The sequence below is a fragment of the Thermobia domestica genome, chromosome 7 (assembly GCF_964235325.1).
Source record: "Thermobia domestica chromosome 7, izTheDome1.hap1.1, whole genome shotgun sequence".
NCBI lineage: Eukaryota > Metazoa > Arthropoda > Insecta > Zygentoma > Lepismatidae > Thermobia > Thermobia domestica.
In genome coordinates this window covers 176,756,215-176,773,286 of record NC_137460.1, presented here as the reverse complement: position 1 = coordinate 176,773,286, position 17,072 = coordinate 176,756,215, and the positions used below count along the sequence as shown (strand labels likewise).

Here is a 17,072-nt window from a genome sequence, read left to right as displayed (position 1 = left end):
ACGGATAGGTAATGCAGTGCAAGCTCGAAGTCGAAAGAAGGAGAGAAGATTTCAGTACGAGCAGAGGATGAAGCCATTGAAGATCCACATAACAAAATACAAGATCAATTTTTATTACAAACTTCTAGACGTGATTGTGTTAGCTTTAAGAAAAAGGTTTGAGCAACTTAAACATCACCGTGAGTATTTCGATTTTCTTTACGATATAAGTAATCTGAAAGATATGCCACCTGAATTTTTGTCTGAAAAGTGCCTGCATTTTAATACGCGAAGAATCGAAAGATATTAACCCCAGTGATTTGAAAGACAAACTGAAACAATTAACCGCTATAATTAAGCCTAAAAGTTCACCAAAAGAGACTAAAATTAATTAAGGAATATGACTTTGCTCCCTATGTCAGTGTTGCAGTTATGATTTTGTTTACCTTACCAGTAGCCGTGGCAAGTTGAGAAAGAAATTTTTCGAAACTTATTCTAAGCTTATTAAAAACTATCCACGTTCTTCCATATCTCAAACACGTTTAAGTGGTATAGTGATAATATCAATGGAACATTAATTGGCTGAAACATTGGACTACGCGAATGTGATAAAGGAATTTGCTCATACCAAAGCAAGAAAAGTTTTTTTCAATTAAAGTATGTTAAATTTGTGTATTTCTATTGCGTTTTAGTACATTATAAGTCTTAAGCTAATTACTCTTGCCGTAATATTGGATTCACTATATTATCTTTTTGCTCTATGCTATATTGGAAACACTTTTGATATAAAATAAGCTTAAAAATTAAAACTCTTAGTCGGACTAAAATATATATTTTTTAAAAAAATCTGTATGCCCTGCTGTATATCACGTACAGCGAAATCGATCATACTGAATATTGTGTCATGTATGGAGTCATTTAGTCATTTAAATATTACGTAAGCATTCGAGAGAGGTAGTCAATTTTTTGTTTAATTTTCCTTTTCATACATGTTTTTAAATACACCCTCCATTCCAAAAGAAACCAAACTTTTGAAAACAAATAGTACCACTAGTGCCATCTGTTGTACTATTTTACCGGTAGATGGCGTAGTCCCTCATTGACAACTGGTATAAATGTCATGACATTTGGATGCACGGCAACAAAGTTATTGCGTTACAACTGTCAGTGTGTTGTGTACATCGGTCGGAAAATTAGTTTCAAACAACGAGCTGGAATTGAGTTTTGTGTTAAACTGGGTAAAACGTTTAGTGAAACGCACCAAATGCTACAAAATGCATATGGTGATGAGTGTCTATCCCGTACGCAAGTTTACGAGTGGTTCAGGCGATTCAAATCGGGTAGAGAGACGCTGGATGATGACGAAAGATCAGGCCGTCCCAGAACCGGATTATTGGAAGAAAACATCGAAAAAGTGCGTGAATTCATCAAACATAACAAAAAATCGTCGTTGAAAGTTATTGAAATGGAATTAGGCATTCCTCAAACAACCGCATACCGCATTTTGACCGAAGTTTTGGGCCTTAAGAAGGTTAATTCGCGGTTTGTACCACACAAACTCACCGAAGACCAAAAAGTTGATCGAATTGCGCATTGCAAAGACATCGTTAAAAGTGCTCGGCAGGATCGAAACTTCTTGAAATCGATTGTAACTGGTGACGAAACGTGGTGTTTTGAATATGAGCCCGAAACAAAGCGGCAAAGTGCTGAATGGAGAGCGCCGGATGAAGGAACACCCAAAAAAAAAAAGTCGCTTGGTGAAGTCAAAAGTTAAGGTGATGCTGATTTGTTTTTACGATTCAAAAGGAATTATCCACAAAGAATTTGTTCAGCCCGGCCAGACAGTCACTGGAGAGTTTTACTTGGGCGTCATAAAGCGTTTGCTGGCAAGAATTCGTCGTATTCGGCCCGAATATCGCGAAATCGGCAGTTGGACTCTTTTGGACGATAATGCACCATCACATCGTTCGCGACTTGTAACTGAATTTTTGGTCAAAAATCACATTATTCGGTTGCATCATCCGCCCTATTCACCAGATCTCGCTCCGTTCCCGAAACTGCATTTGGCGATGAAAGGAAAGTGGCACGCATCGATTGATGCCATTGAGAAGGCGACGACCGCCGTCCTAAAGACCATTCCAATAAAGGACATGGAGAAGTCGTTTGACAACTTGTTGGAGCGTGCAAATATGTGTATCGATGCAGAAGGGGAATACATTGATTAATAAAAATGATTTGTTTCAAAATGTACATTGCTTTTTTGTTTTTTTAAAACGTTGGTTTCTTTTGGAATGGAGGGTGTATAGTATCTTACTTTTCTTAATACCTGAACGTCTTCTGTCAAAATAAGGTTTGCAGATTAAAGGGGCGGCATTTGAAAGTACTGCCCAGGGCGGCAAAACTGCTAGCGCCGGCCCTGGTATTGTATGTGTAAGCGTGCTCTTCTACTATTCTCGTTTATGCGCATACCTCCATAAATGTTTTATTAGCAAAGCTATAATGTGGTATGAACGGTCTGTAAAGAAAAACGCTGAAAAAGATTTTTTACTCTTGTGTATGTCGAGATGATTTGTTTTAAAGATTGTTTTTCGAAAACTGCTGAGCCGGTTTTGTTCATACTTGATGAACAAATACTTCACTAACAACTCTATAATATGGGGTAAGCTGTTTTTGCTTGAAAAATTTGCAAAAGTGGATTTACTCTTGGAGGTGGATTTTTCATACTATTTTCTCAGAAAGTGCACAGGCAGTTTTGCTCATTATTTAGAAATATTTTAGTAATATCATTTATTATTTTATTATTATTAACATTTATTATTTTAAACATGTATTATTTTATTTAATTAATGGGAACGAGAAAGTTATTGCGGTTGTCCTTATCTTGTGTAGTACAGTATTGTTCGAAAGATCTTGTCCACCTGCCTTGCTTTAAAATGCCACATTCTGGCAACCTTAGATGCAAGTTTCTAATAAGTTTGCTCTGTATTATTATTACTATTATTATTGTAGTACTAGTGTTAAAGGTAGTAGCAACTGTATTTGGTCCTAATTTACTGTCATTTTTGTTTTTTCCTCAGTTTCATCAGATAAGTACCAGAATTCATTATAATACCTTCCAATGTGTTTATGGAAGTCTTCTTTGTGCATTCTTTACCCGTTCTATTCTGACCTGAATGAGATTCCTAAAAGTTGCACGTATACAATTAAATTAATGAATTGAGTAAAAATTAAAGCAAACAAGTATAATGTTGTGTAAATTCAACCTCATTTTAAAAGTTTTCAAATTAAACGAGGGCCAATTACACTTAATTCTACTTCCCAGTTTTATTTATAATTTTGCGATACGTATTATGAAAGAAGAAACGGCTTGTTTATCGATTTAAATTAAAAAAAACTTGATTTTTTTCCACCATGGTATATAATCTCGTATATTCAGATGTGATGGTCGGTAGTCTCATGCAATAGAAACAGAGGAAAACAAAGCAGTGCTGTTTCTTGTCTTATATTAAAATTTATTATTTTATTAAAATAATAATATATTTGTGACAGATGTAAAAGGGCGTTTCAAAATTACGTTTTTTCGTAAAACGCGTTTTAATTTTTTTTGAGTGTATTGTTTCAATGTATTTCAAACATTATTCGGAAAATCATTTCAAACTAGTCCATGCTGACACAGCTCCTCTTGCACAGGAAAATATGCATTTAAAATTGACAAAAATACGATTTTTTGGCAAACGAAGATAATAGGAATGTTGGCCCGTTTAGATTGAAGCCACACATATATACACACATAACCGTGCCATATTTTAATTTCGACTGAAAACAAAAAATGTCAGTTTGCCCAAAAATCGGATATTATATATTTTTTAATAAAGTAGTGGTACTATTTTCTGCAGTTTTCTTTATTACTCAAGTAAGGCTTTTTACTGTATACATTTCTTTTTCCTAGGCAAAACGAGACAACGCCAGGAAGACCGGACGTCAGGGCGGAGCAGCTACTAAGCTGGATCCAGTAGATGAATTTATTTTTAGTATATTAGCGAAGGACAATGAGGTTATAGATGGGTTGTCCCTTCCAGAATCATATGCAGAAGCGCGGCTGCCAGATCAAAGTCCTGCTATTGGAAACGAAGATTTCCTTATTTCTAAAATTGTGATGCCCGAAATTGAACTGAGTGATCCAGTGCCTACAACTTCTAATAATATTCCTTTGAAGAAGAGAAAGTATGCCAGACAGGTCGAAGGAAGTGCATCCGAGAAAGGGAAGTTGAAACTCGAATTGTTGCGTGTTGAAATTTACCATAAGAAGTTAAAGGCGTTGAAACTAGAAAGGGAGATGGGTCTTCCCCCTTCAGAATTGGCGGAAGAATTGGCACAAAAAGCATCAGTAACATTTCAAATTGTAAATGCGGAAAATGTGGACCTACTGTAACTGCCCCCTGTAACAAATGAAAATGAGAAGTAAAAACTTTTTCTCACGGTTATATGATTGATTATCTGCCTTGAATTCCTGTTTTCGTTATATTGGCAAAGACATTGGAGTATTCTTGTTTTCATACGCAGGGCGTTTCAAAACAATAGCGACAACGTTCCGGTGGTGATTCCTGACACCAAAATAAGAGAAAACTAATAGACCAATCTGTGGTCAAATGTGCGGAGTTACAGGCTGCCGAAAATGTGGAAAAATGAACTTTAAATATCCTTAGCTCCACCACTATGTGTCTCATCGCAGTCGGGTCAAGACATCATTGTGCCCTATCCAAATACAGTGTTTCAGAATACTTGCACAACTATTCTCATAGAGCCAGTTAAAGAGTATTTAGAAAATTTGAAATATTACCGAACTGTATCTCTAGAAATTGTAGCGCAAGTACTGAATAATTCTGAAAGATGCATTTTTGGATAGAACACTAGTTCCTAAGTGATGTCTAGACCCGACTACGACAATTATCTATAAAGTTCTCTTTTTTTTACGTTTTCGGCAGCCTATACCTCCCGGACTATGCACTTTTGATCACAGGTTGGTCTATACTGTTTTTCTTTCTGTCAAGAATCACCTCCCAAGTGTTGTTGGAGTTGTTTAGAAACATCCTGTATATGTTACTTAGGTTTGCCCTGTTTAAACGAAAATAATTTAAACCTAATTGTGTGACAGCATTGAAATTTGAACAAATTTCGTTTTCGTTTAATGAAACATGTCTGAGGCAGATTTATTATTATTATTTATTCAAGAACAGAAATAGAATTTAGATATATAAATATATTGAAAGTTGAAGAATAGAGTATAGATTTACAAATTACAGTGTATAGTGTGATTTTGATTTAAGAATGATTACACTTGTTATAATCATCAAGCATTACATAAATACTTATGTTAAAATCCATGTGTGACGAATAACTACTGTTTCTATTATGAGAAAGATTATACAGTATGTTTGTGTGAATTATGTATTACATACATTCCTATTAGATTTTGCATGAATAAAGTACTTTCTAAAATTATGATAATTCTTTTTTTAAAGTATGCTAAACTCCGTTTTAAATTTTGCCAAATAGTAAATAGTCAACAGAACAGCTAACGTAACTGAAAACTTTCAGATGTGAATTTATTTATTTTATTTCTTGTTTTCGTTTTATTTAATTTATTTTCGCTGTGCTCGATTTTGTGAAGTAGTAATTGTTGAGTTAATTTATGCGTTCCAGTAACTAAATATATTCCTATTATTTCATTTAGACTAAGTTCTTTTACGTCCAGTATTTAACAAGTTAGTGGTAATTGTCAGTATGAAATGTTGTGGTATCAGTTTCATAAATGTTATTTGTTTTGAATCGTGTTTCTCCTTAATCAAGTATTCCTGCAAATAGAATATTTCACAATCGATCTCATGACGCACATGTTAGTTTATTATGAACAAGCACAGAGTAACTTAAAAAGGATATATTTACTGAATGCATTTTATACAATATTTATTTACACACCCGTAGTTACTACCGTGTCTTGCAACAAACAAATTATGAGTTTACTTGGGTCTCAGTGATTGATTCTGTGTTCTGGACTTGGGGACTTTAGATTTCTGAGCTCTCATCATCTTAAGGCCATTTAGCCCGTCACGTTTGAGGGATGACGTCCCTCGGCGAGCACACTATCCTGGGAAAGGAAAGGAAGGAAGGAAGCGGCTTAAGATATATAAGTTAGGTACCACCCCGGCATTTGCCTAGTGTGAATGAGGAAAACCCACTAAAACCTCATTCGGGGTGGCTGGCCTGAAAAGCGTTTTACACTTTTTCGAGCGAGTGCCCCCACCGGGAATCTAATTCGGACCCGCTCGCACCGAAGGTGAGAGCGTTAGCGACTACACTACGCGTGGCCCTGCTCTGGACTTGGATAGTGTTTCCACTTGTGTATTTGCCAAGTATACATCTGAATAATGGAAGCGCTGGCTCTTCTACTAGTGTCTAAGGACGTTTTCATACTTTTGTTACGTAATTTTTCATTTAATTCATGTTCCTGAATTTACTTTTTGCCGGATACGTTAAACATTATTTCCTATGACGTCGTTACCTGTTTTAGACATCTCTGCCTCCAATTTTTTTCCATTACTATTGGGGAATTACATTTATTCAGAATGTTGTCTATTGCAATGTCAACTAATTATTCCGAAGTAGGGGCTAATCTTTGGTTTTAATATCAATCGTGGGCTTTAGATTCTCCCATTTCTTTTCTTGTTATCGTCCACTCTCTTCCTATTGGCTAATTTATTTTGAAGATCGGTATGCAGCGGCTACAGAGTCACTCAAGATGAAGGTGACGAGGAAGTCATTGAAATGTAGCGTCGGTGCGCTGTCTTAATATTTGGATGCTTCAGTTAGTACAAAAATTTCTACTTCTATTATCATTAATATGAATCCTATTACGTCATTAAGTAACACAACATCCTCCTTTAGAAACATTCTGTATGTGTTACGGAGGGTTGGCTGATTTAAACGGAAAGGAACTAAATCTCAACGTGTAAGAGGCAAGTTTTCTCTTACTCAGGGAAAAAATAGTTTCGAGATATGAATGTAATTGAAAGGTAAAGAACATGGTATAGAGTCACAAATTACAGTGTATAGTGGTACTTTTGTTTGATAGGTTACTCAATAAACCAATAAAAATATTGCAAGGATCCCCACATCATGACAAGAGCACATAACAACACAACACGTGGTATTGTTTGAAAACAGCATAACAGACGAGAAGCCGAAACGGAAAACTCCGAGGGACGCCGAAAGAAGACGGACCTCACGGAAGGACCGGAAGAGGATGGATAAAAGGCGAACCACCGAGGGACCCAGCATCAGTCGTCCAACTGAGCAAACCACCTACACCGCCCTGAGGTCGCACTGGACTAGGGGTACACCTATCCTTCCCGGAGTCACATTGGACTAGGGGTCCTTTCTACAACCAAACCTCGCGAAGCTGCCTTGAGCTGAGGGGGCTATCCTTCAAGACTCACCAGAACCGGCAGGTTCCTTGGAGACTGCCTTGAGAGAAGGGGCACCGTGCAAACGCCTATTTTCCTCTCATCTGGATATAATGAGATAGACATTATTTTACTCTTTGTAATCGAAGACATTTTGTATTTAACAAATTTTATAATAAATTGGTGAAGGGGATAAATCTCGGTCCATTATTGACTCTACCAAAGTCATTACAATATAGAGTTGTCGCCATGCACAGCGATTACGTTTGTGCTCCGGGGCTCCAGCGCCCACACAAATAATCTTGTAGGTGCGGCGCACTCACAAGATTTTAAGTTTGGATCCTAGTTTGAACCCGTTTCTATTGCGTTTAAGACAGCTGTGTTACCGACTGAGCTAGGGCAGCCCCAACTTTATAGTACTTTATCACAGCATAGCCCTTTATGACAGTGTTCATAAGATTTTAACTAAAAATAAGCCAATCAAATATCAAAACTTACCTGAAAACATATGACACGTCCCGTACGCACCCACATAAATTTTGGAAAGTCGGCGCCGTTGGTTGTCATCTTTCCAAAACAAAATGTACGCGCTATTTATGCAACTAATATGTGGAGAGATTTACCAGCAGTTGTTTTCGAGTAATCGTGCAATACATTTATGTGTAGTGAAGAGCGAATTATACTTATCTAAGTACCGGTAATAAAAAAAAATAGTTGAAATTAATAGGTCAGGATACCAAATATTGTCTTTCCCCGGATATGGAAAATTCTTGAATTAGCTATACGAGATTTAGGTTCATTGTGAACGGCACATCCACTGGGTGAACTTCTAGAGAATTCCATTCCATTAACGGGACACAAACGCACTTACTACTGTCTCAATTGTCGCTAAAGGAGGTTCTAAGGACTACTGTGCACCTTATAACCAACCTATATGATTTTATTGTTCATTGGTAACGGCTCCATGATGAGCTTGCACCGTGCTTATGCAAAAATACATGGTTCAGAACTACAAATCTTAACTTCAGGATGCAGCACAAATAAAATAAAACAAGAAATAGTTAACCTATCCCAACACTTTAATAAATATACTTAATACACACAAAATCTCTGAAATCGAAGATTAAGCAGTTTAGGTTAGCTAGGTTGTTATATCAAAATAATGTGAACAACAGATATAATGGTTCTGTCATACGTACACTCATGTCCAAAATGATTGTCGCATATCTATAACTGTCTACTTGTAAGAATATAATTTGATAATAATCTTACAGGGCACTTTTAATACTGCCACTATGTGTATAATCGGGAAATTTATATTTCTGGTAAATTTCATAGGAAAATAATTAAAAATACGAAAATTACAATTAGTAAAACAAAATGTTGCTAGATGGACAAGAAAGTTTTATTTTCGTTTTATTTTTCTTATTTACTGCTCTTTTGACATGAAATTTTCCACATACATGTATTTACCGATTATACACATACTAACATTTATAAAAAATACCTGGTGAATTCGTTATCAAATTATATTCCTACAACAACATATTTACAGGCGTGCGACAATAATTTTGGACATGAGTGTAGATGGAAAAGTATCTCAGAAGGTTATTTAAACGTTCAATTGCAACCCGTTGGGCTACATTCTCTTCCTCGACATCGACGGTCCCATCATGGTTCTCTTCCAAGCCATTACCCATCTCCTGAAACTCCTGCCGTCCAACTGTACATGCAACATTATGCAACGTGGCACACGCTAGAATGACCTTCCCAGCCTCTTGTGGACTCATTCGAATATGATTTAAACACGGGAACCACTCTTTTAAAATGTCATAACTGTTCTCAATAATTCTCCTTGTTCTTTTGTGGACTCTATTGAAACGTTGCTCAGCCGGATCTACTGGATTCCTAGGCAAAGGTGGTATAAGCCAATTCTTCAATCCATATGCACTGTCACCAAGCAAAACTGCACCGGGAAACGGTCTCCAACCTCCTTCAAATAGACAGCTTACCGCAGAATTACGTAAAACACGACTATCATGTACACTTCCAGGCCAATTCGCACTTGCACTGTATAACACATAATCGGGACCACATATCATCAAAACATTAATTGAGTGCTTCCCATGTCTATCTACAAACACCTCTTCATTTTGTGATGGAGCATCGATATTAATAAGTGTTCCATCTATGCACCCACAAACTGATGGAAAACCACCTTTCCGTAAAAAATCTCGTGCAATGTTGTTTATGTCATTTGGCCATTTTACTATATCTGGAAACATAATGTTTATAATAGAATTCACAACACCATGTAGTGTTCTACAAACAGTTGCTTTTGATACACTGTGCATTTGTCCTAATCCGTGCATTTGGGGACCATTTCCTTACCAATGAAGGCAAAGAAGTACTTGTTGGTTTGCTGTAAGGCTTTACTACGTTTTGTTGTTCTTTCCAAAGCCGGTCCAATGTGCTCTAATACAAATTCTACTTGCTCACTTGTCAAACGAAAGCAATCTTTAAACTGAAATACATTCATACCGTGGAAGTTGATTGTGTTTTTATACACTTTCTTAGGAATCTCATCCCCACTTGATTCATCACTTGAATATAATAACCTCCGAAACATTTCCAAATGACAATGGCTCTTAGTCAATCATTCAGGAAAAGCTAAACTATTCTTTGCAAAATACGATACAACATTGCAGACTTTTGCTTTGCACTTTTCAGTTTTAAGATGATGGTGGAACAAAAGTCAGAAATTTATGCAAAGTCTTTGCAAATTTTTGCTTTGCACTTTTCACTTTGCAGGAGTATTTTTTTTTCGTGGAACATAAACCTTGCTGCAAATTGCAAAGCGCAAAGTGAAAAGTTGCAAAGTTCAATGGTGGAATAGGCCCAATGTAATTACACTTTAAAAATCATTTCAATGAAAAAAGGATCTCATACTTCACAACACGCGGTACCATTTAGTATTTAAAATTTCAACGAAAAATAATCAATGAAATATAATTTTCCGCATGAAGCAACGAACTACTTACCAGCTTAAGTGTTCTGTCAGACTTCAGAAATACAACTTCCGCACATACGCGCGCACACACCCACTACAGAGTAAACAATCAACATGGTTTCTCGCCGTCAAATTGCATTACGCAACATCTTTTATAATTTTTAAATTTAATTTAAACCTTCTTTTAGACAATCTGCAATCTTCGTTACCACCCATATTAAATCGACAACATATCTACATACAAATAAAGCAGAAAGTGCACTCCTACCTACTCGGGAAGTACCACACTAGCGTCGTAATATATTAATCTTCCGAATTGTGTTCTGAATTTTATTGTTTTGTTCTTGAATCACAAATCCTCCGTATGAGGTACACATAAGACGATTTTGTAATTGTAGCCCACATGTCTTTAATGCTGGTGCACCTACCTATCCATTTGACCGATAATGGTCTCAAGGCAAGACAAGTGCAAGTGTATTAATCACCACAAACTTAAGTGTATTTTATATTAAGAAGTAGGTAAGACTAACTTTATCCTAATAGACTGTTGTTACTACTTATGCTTAAGTGAAAACTGTGGTTCGGGGTGTATTGAAGTTACTTCATCTCTGTTTCTACAGAATTTTAAGATTACTTTAAAAACTGGTCCCTTTTCATCATTTATAAATTAGTACTTTGCTACTTTCTAGTGCAAATGGAAATGGAACTTAAAAAAATTATACTATTAATTATATAAAGTAGTCAGCGAATTTTAATTTTTTAATCTCCAAATTATTTAAAACCTAGAAGTAAATCATAATAAATTAAAATAAAGGGATTAATCATATGGTTCTTATAATTTGGGAAATAAAGTAAAGAAATGGAAATATTTTTTCCCCGGGATTTTATATGCAGGGAAAAAAACGGGGATATAGTATACATGAAGCTGCATCAGTTCCCGTAGGAGCAGGACGCTCATACTTTTAGGGATTATTCATTGAGTATGTACGAACTTACAAAGGGGGTAACAAAGCGACTTTTATTTACTTATCGACTGATACGAAAATAAAAAAAAGAACGTACCTGTACTTTATATCTGCATGTGTAGTGCCCTTGTACTTTATCTATGACTGTGTGTGTGTGTGGGGGGGGGATTTAACACATATCGCATGTCTTGTGCACATGGATACTTCTTACTATTGCACTACGTACAAAATTTATGGTATTTCATATAGAAGTGGTAATAGAACACAGAAGAAACGCAGATCAGGGGGTCTCATGTATACTATTACCAAGCACGCCCTCCTATCCTTTTTTAACCCCATTACGCTTTCAGAAACTGCAATTAATGCGCAGTGGAAATTTCACAAACTATATACTTGAAATGAAACAACAGCAAACGAAACCAAATAAATATTTTACAACTACGGAAAAAATAATAGAAAGTAAATACCTGATATTTCATTACTGCTTGCTCAATGCTATATCCGGAACAAAATTTCATATTCGATATATAATATCCAAACTGCAACATCGTCCCTTCTGACCCACACGTGCAGCTCAAACTCCTCTTCAAATGTCACCAAAGATCCTCAATACTTTACGTATATGCCCCACTTAAAAGGTCTGCAACGTTATAAGTATGGTTCACAGTCAAATGCCTGCACTGACCACTAGGTAATGACGAGTAAACTTTCCAGCAATCCGTGCTTAAAAAAGAGCCAAATAATCATACATAAATAATATTCGTGTACTTCGTAACTGCAGACACAAATATGTAACAAAGCAAAAGATTCTCACGTTAAAATACAAAGTACACTTTTAACCGATTATGTAGAACTCAAAGCTTCTGCCCTTTTAAACACACACTGCAACTCCTTTTTAAGGAGCAGCGACTTCACAGAAAAATAAAATCTAGAAGCATCAATATCAGTATCGCACACTATAAAAAAATTTTGGTTTCGTATATATATATATATATATATATATACAGATGGTGATCAGAAAAATGGAAACACCTGTAGTTGGCAACACGTCAGATGTATGGGTTGGCAGTGGTGTCGTGGCGCCCGCAGCGCCGGATCGGTGATGGTGGTGTGTTAGGTCGGTCTCCATACTACGTCAGGCGCAGTGGAACAGCAGTGTCCAGTGGCTGCAGCAGACGGAGGTAGTGTAAAATGGGAGACCTCTCGGATTTTCAAAGAGGGCAAATTGCTGGTGCGCGGTTATGTGGAGTGAGTGTGACGGCAGTGGCTACTGTGTTAGGTGTGTCGCGTGGGACAGTGTCGAAGGTGATGACGGCCTACACAACACATGGGAAAACCACATCGGGGAAGCGGAACAGTGGGCGGAAGAAAATCATGAGTGACAGGTCACGCCGGGTATTCAAGCGCATTGTCAGGCAGAACTGTCGTGCCAAAGCGGAGCAAGTGACGGAGGAACTCAATCAGCACCTTCCCCACCCTGTTTCGACAATCACAGTCCGCCGCGAATTACATGACATGAACTTACGGGGTCGTGTTGCACGAGCCAAACCGCCCATCAGGGACCATGACGCTTTCGCACGCCGCAAATGATGACGCGACCATGCAACTTGGACCGTTGAGGACTGGAAACGTGTGATATGGTCTGATGAGTCATCCCTCACCCTATTCCCAACCACGGGCCGTGTTTATGTATGGAGAACGCCCAAAGAAGCTTATGATCTGCATGTCTCCGCCCAACTGTGAAACATGGCGGCGGCTCGGTGATGCTGTGGGCCGCAATATCATGGTTTCCATTGGGTCCTGTGGTCACACTTAGCGGACGAATCACTGCCAACGATTATGTCGCAATTTTAGGAGACCACTTGCATCCTATGGTCCGGATGTTGTTCCCGGACAATGACGCCATCTTCCAGGATGATAATGCACCCATTCACACAGCTGGCGTTGTTGCAGCGTGGTTTGAGGAACATCAGGATGAAGTTCAACACCTCCCCTGGCCCGCCCAATCCTCAGATCTCAACATAATTGAACATCTGTGGTCCGTCTTGGAAACACGACTCCGACGACGATTTCCACCTCCATCCTTTCTCACAGAACTGGCCGATGCCCTGCACGAGGAATGGTGTAAAATTCCACTTGCTACCATTCACGACCTCTATGCCTCCATCCCACGTCGCATCAGGCTGTTCTGAAGGAGAAAGGTGGCCCGACACCATGGTAATGTGGTAAGTTGCAATTTCGTTCAGGTGTTTCCATTTTTCTGATCACCATCTGGAGATATATATATATATATATATCGCAGCAACACACTCAGATCTAAGAAACGAACCACCTCCAGCCACAACTAACCACGTGAAGCATTGAAGACGATCTCACAAGATAACGTCACACCATAACCATAATTTCCCATTAAAAAAAAAAAAAAAAAAAAAAAAAAAAAAGCATCAAGAGCACATCACGTACCACTTGACTTAGTACCAGCAATCAAGTTAGCGGAACAGGTAAGCTCTCAAAACCGGAACCACAGATCAAAACACTGAATCGAAGAATCGAAAAAACGAATGAAATGGCTATAGAAAACTCTTGCCCAAGTGGTATAGTTAGCCGGGTAGGGTACTTGAGTTAATTAATGCTTCTGGGGTTGCTCACGTTCTCTGAGCTCTTTTAGTCTGTTGTCATTGTTTTATTGCTGCTAAATTTTTATATTTCTCTTAGCTTTTATTGTTTTTCTATATATTTTTATTGTTATATATTTTATTTTATTTATTTATTTTCTATTTTTTTCCTTTTCTTTCATTTAGCAGCCTTTTCTTTATTAACCTCTATTCGTTTTAGCCTGTTTCTCTTTTAATCTTTTAGTACTCAGCAACCGTGTTCATCATGACGAGGACATATAGCCTCGATGCTGACGTCCCAATTAATCCCCTATTCATTCATTCATTCATTGATGGCTCTCTGTGATCGGTGAAAGATAAAGCTGTTTCGGCCGATGTTTAGTTGGCATTACTCGAGCAGGTGATTCTATCAAATTTTGACACATTTCTTACATTTTCAGGTTAGGTTAGATCTTTGTATTTTTTTTTTTTTTTAGCAGAACGTGCACTAAATGAGGAGCTCCATTACTACTTGCACATTGACTACAAGAGGCTTAATATAAATACAGTGTGGAGTATGTCATAAAAACCTACTGTGCATAAAACACGAAGCAACTTGTAAGCCTACTAGGTGGCCATTAAAAAGCAGGAATGCTATCTAACCGAATTAGGGCGGGAGCGCAGTAGGGGGGAGCCGAGCGGTGGCGATAGAGTCCGTCCGTAGGGAGCAAGGGCATCAGCGAAGGGGGATATACACATAAACTAGAATAATGGAAGAGCACACTTAATACTTTCACTATCACTCAAAATTCATTTCAGTATGCTGCACACTGACAGTAATTACTTATATTCACACTATCATTCCTTCACGAAAAATGTTTCACATCATATTTTATGGGGCGTTTACACTTGGTCGATTTAGTCGCACGACTAAATCGACTCGCTGCATTTGCCACTAAATCGAAGCAACTAGGCCGAATCAGATCGATGGATGTGTTCAATTATTTCAACCACAGCAAATAGAACGTCTTTCAATTCAGTGCCAGTCGATTAATCGCCTTCGATCAACAAGCGATTAAGTTGAAGTCCCGTTTACACGGTCGATTAAGTTGAAAGTGACGTCAATTCAACTGAATCGACTAAGTGTAAACGCCCCATTACCTATAAATTTTCTATTTGGTAGAACCGTCTGCTCGAATGAACCCGTTTATTAAAGGGGTCCAGCCTTATTTTCGAAAGAATGATAAAAATTTGTTTATTTCTATTAATACGTATTAGGTTAGGTTAAGACTAACTACTTGCGTATTTGTATTCATATTCCCTTATATGCGTTTCTGCTAAGTACATTATAGTCTACAACATCTTGCATTTCTCATTTATACAGCGTGTAGTACAATTCCATTCTTAAATGCTTGGACCTCTTCAACTAATCATAGCCGATATTTTAAACGTTATATTCCTAATTACTTATGCTAATATACCTTTTTTAGAATTACTCCTGTTTCAGTTGTAATTAGGTGTAGTAGGAAATATTTGTAAATTTCCAACTTTCTTTCTTTTTCACTAACAACATATGCATTCAAATCGTATTACTGCGCAGAAATAGTACTTTTCAGCTGTTCAGTGTTGTAAATTGTGATATTCAAAGATAATATTGAAAGAGCTGGCAGAGGAAAGCATGCTTCAAGCATTAGAAGCTATATAGTGTAATTTTAGAACCTTGTATCTAAATTAGGGTGGCAACAAACCGTGCAAAGTTGGGAAAATTTGAAGAATGAGATATTATAAACATTTCAAATGAAAATTCTTAAATGATTCAAATGTGATTGAGTGCTTGCATTTTTAATTTCCAACTTCAATTTTAGAAACTTACCCATGTTTCCCACTATTGATGTATAACAAAACTTACATTCTGTGGTTATACCCATCAGTTTTTACTTTCACTTGGGCAGTGGAACATCATATTGGTGAATCATCTACAAAATGCATTTGGATCAACGATCCAATGGTAAATTCATTTTCATGCACGCATAATTCCAGCTTTTTCCGTTTCCATTCCCACTAATTTCGATTTTATCAAGCTTGCCGTCTTGTATTAAGTGAAGTAGCTAATTACGCAAATGAAAAGATTTTGAAATACTGTTACCTATAGTTTAGTTTATGCGTTTTCATTGTAATGCGCTTTAATTCTCATGATTCAAAGTGCTTATCAGTTTACTGAAACTGCCGATAAAGCTACATATCAGCGTATGAATTGATTCAGTACTCATTAAATAGCCTGACTAATTTCATCCGACTCCTAATTTTTAAATATAGGATACTTCTGTAGATACTAGAGTACTCTTTCTATTTTGTGCTTATAATGCAATTTTTGTTGTTATACATTTATAGCTACATATTTTATCGTTTCCATCATTAGTTATACATGTGCAATGGCACATTAATGATACTGTGTCTTATAAGTTTTCGAAGAAATATATTATTTTCTAACATTGAAAATGATGTAGCAGTTTGCGAACATAATTTATGTTATATGAGTGTAAATGAAATCTCATTTTCTATCTCCTTAACAATTTTTATATACTCTTTCAATTAGAGATGCAAGGGCTGGAAAAAACCGGCTGTTTTGAAAAAAAAAACTTTTTTTCTGCTTCGCTTTTTTTGCTTGGGAAATTTTGGGCTTTTTTCAAAATTGTGCTTTAAATTGATAAAGTAGACTTTGTTTCGCTTCTCTATAACACAAAAACTCATTTAATTAGTGGTTGATGCCGATAATAATATAAAACCTCGAAAATAAACCATGAATTTCGAAAAGATATTTCAAACAATTTAAATTTTTAACATATTTGCATTATGAATTCCAAAGGATTAACCAATGTATATAATAAGAATTTTTTAACCTCTTATATACAAATGTAAGCAGGGTTGGCAAGATCCATGGTTGTTTTTGAAAAAGCCAAAAACCCCTTTTTGGGGAGGGGTAAATCAGGTTTTTTTTGTATGTTTGTTTGTTTGTTTGTTAAAACCGGGTTTTGTTGTTTAAGTATTTTGCTGTATGTAT

At 36.8% G+C, this 17,072-nt stretch overlaps 2 protein-coding genes across 4 annotated transcripts in view; one reads left to right on the top strand and one right to left on the bottom strand.

The window, feature by feature from the left end:
• The window catches only part of LOC145690581 (inosine triphosphate pyrophosphatase), an 89,774-nt gene extending 77,871 nt beyond the window's left edge, over nucleotides 1–11,903 (bottom strand). Inside the window, exon 1 of the mRNA XM_081765614.1 lies at nucleotides 11,885–11,903. The gene's annotated coding sequence lies outside the window, so the exon portion shown is untranslated. The remainder of the gene's footprint in view (nucleotides 1–11,884) is intronic.
• Trmt6 (tRNA methyltransferase 6 non-catalytic subunit) overlaps nucleotides 10,817–17,072 on the top strand; it is a 71,510-nt gene continuing 65,254 nt past the window's right edge. The window contains exon 1 of one of the 3 annotated variants that reach the window (XM_081765606.1): nucleotides 10,817–10,971. The gene's annotated coding sequence lies outside the window, so the exon portion shown is untranslated. The remainder of the gene's footprint in view (nucleotides 10,972–17,072) is intronic. The other 2 variants (XM_081765607.1, XM_081765609.1) reach the window with 2 other exon arrangements.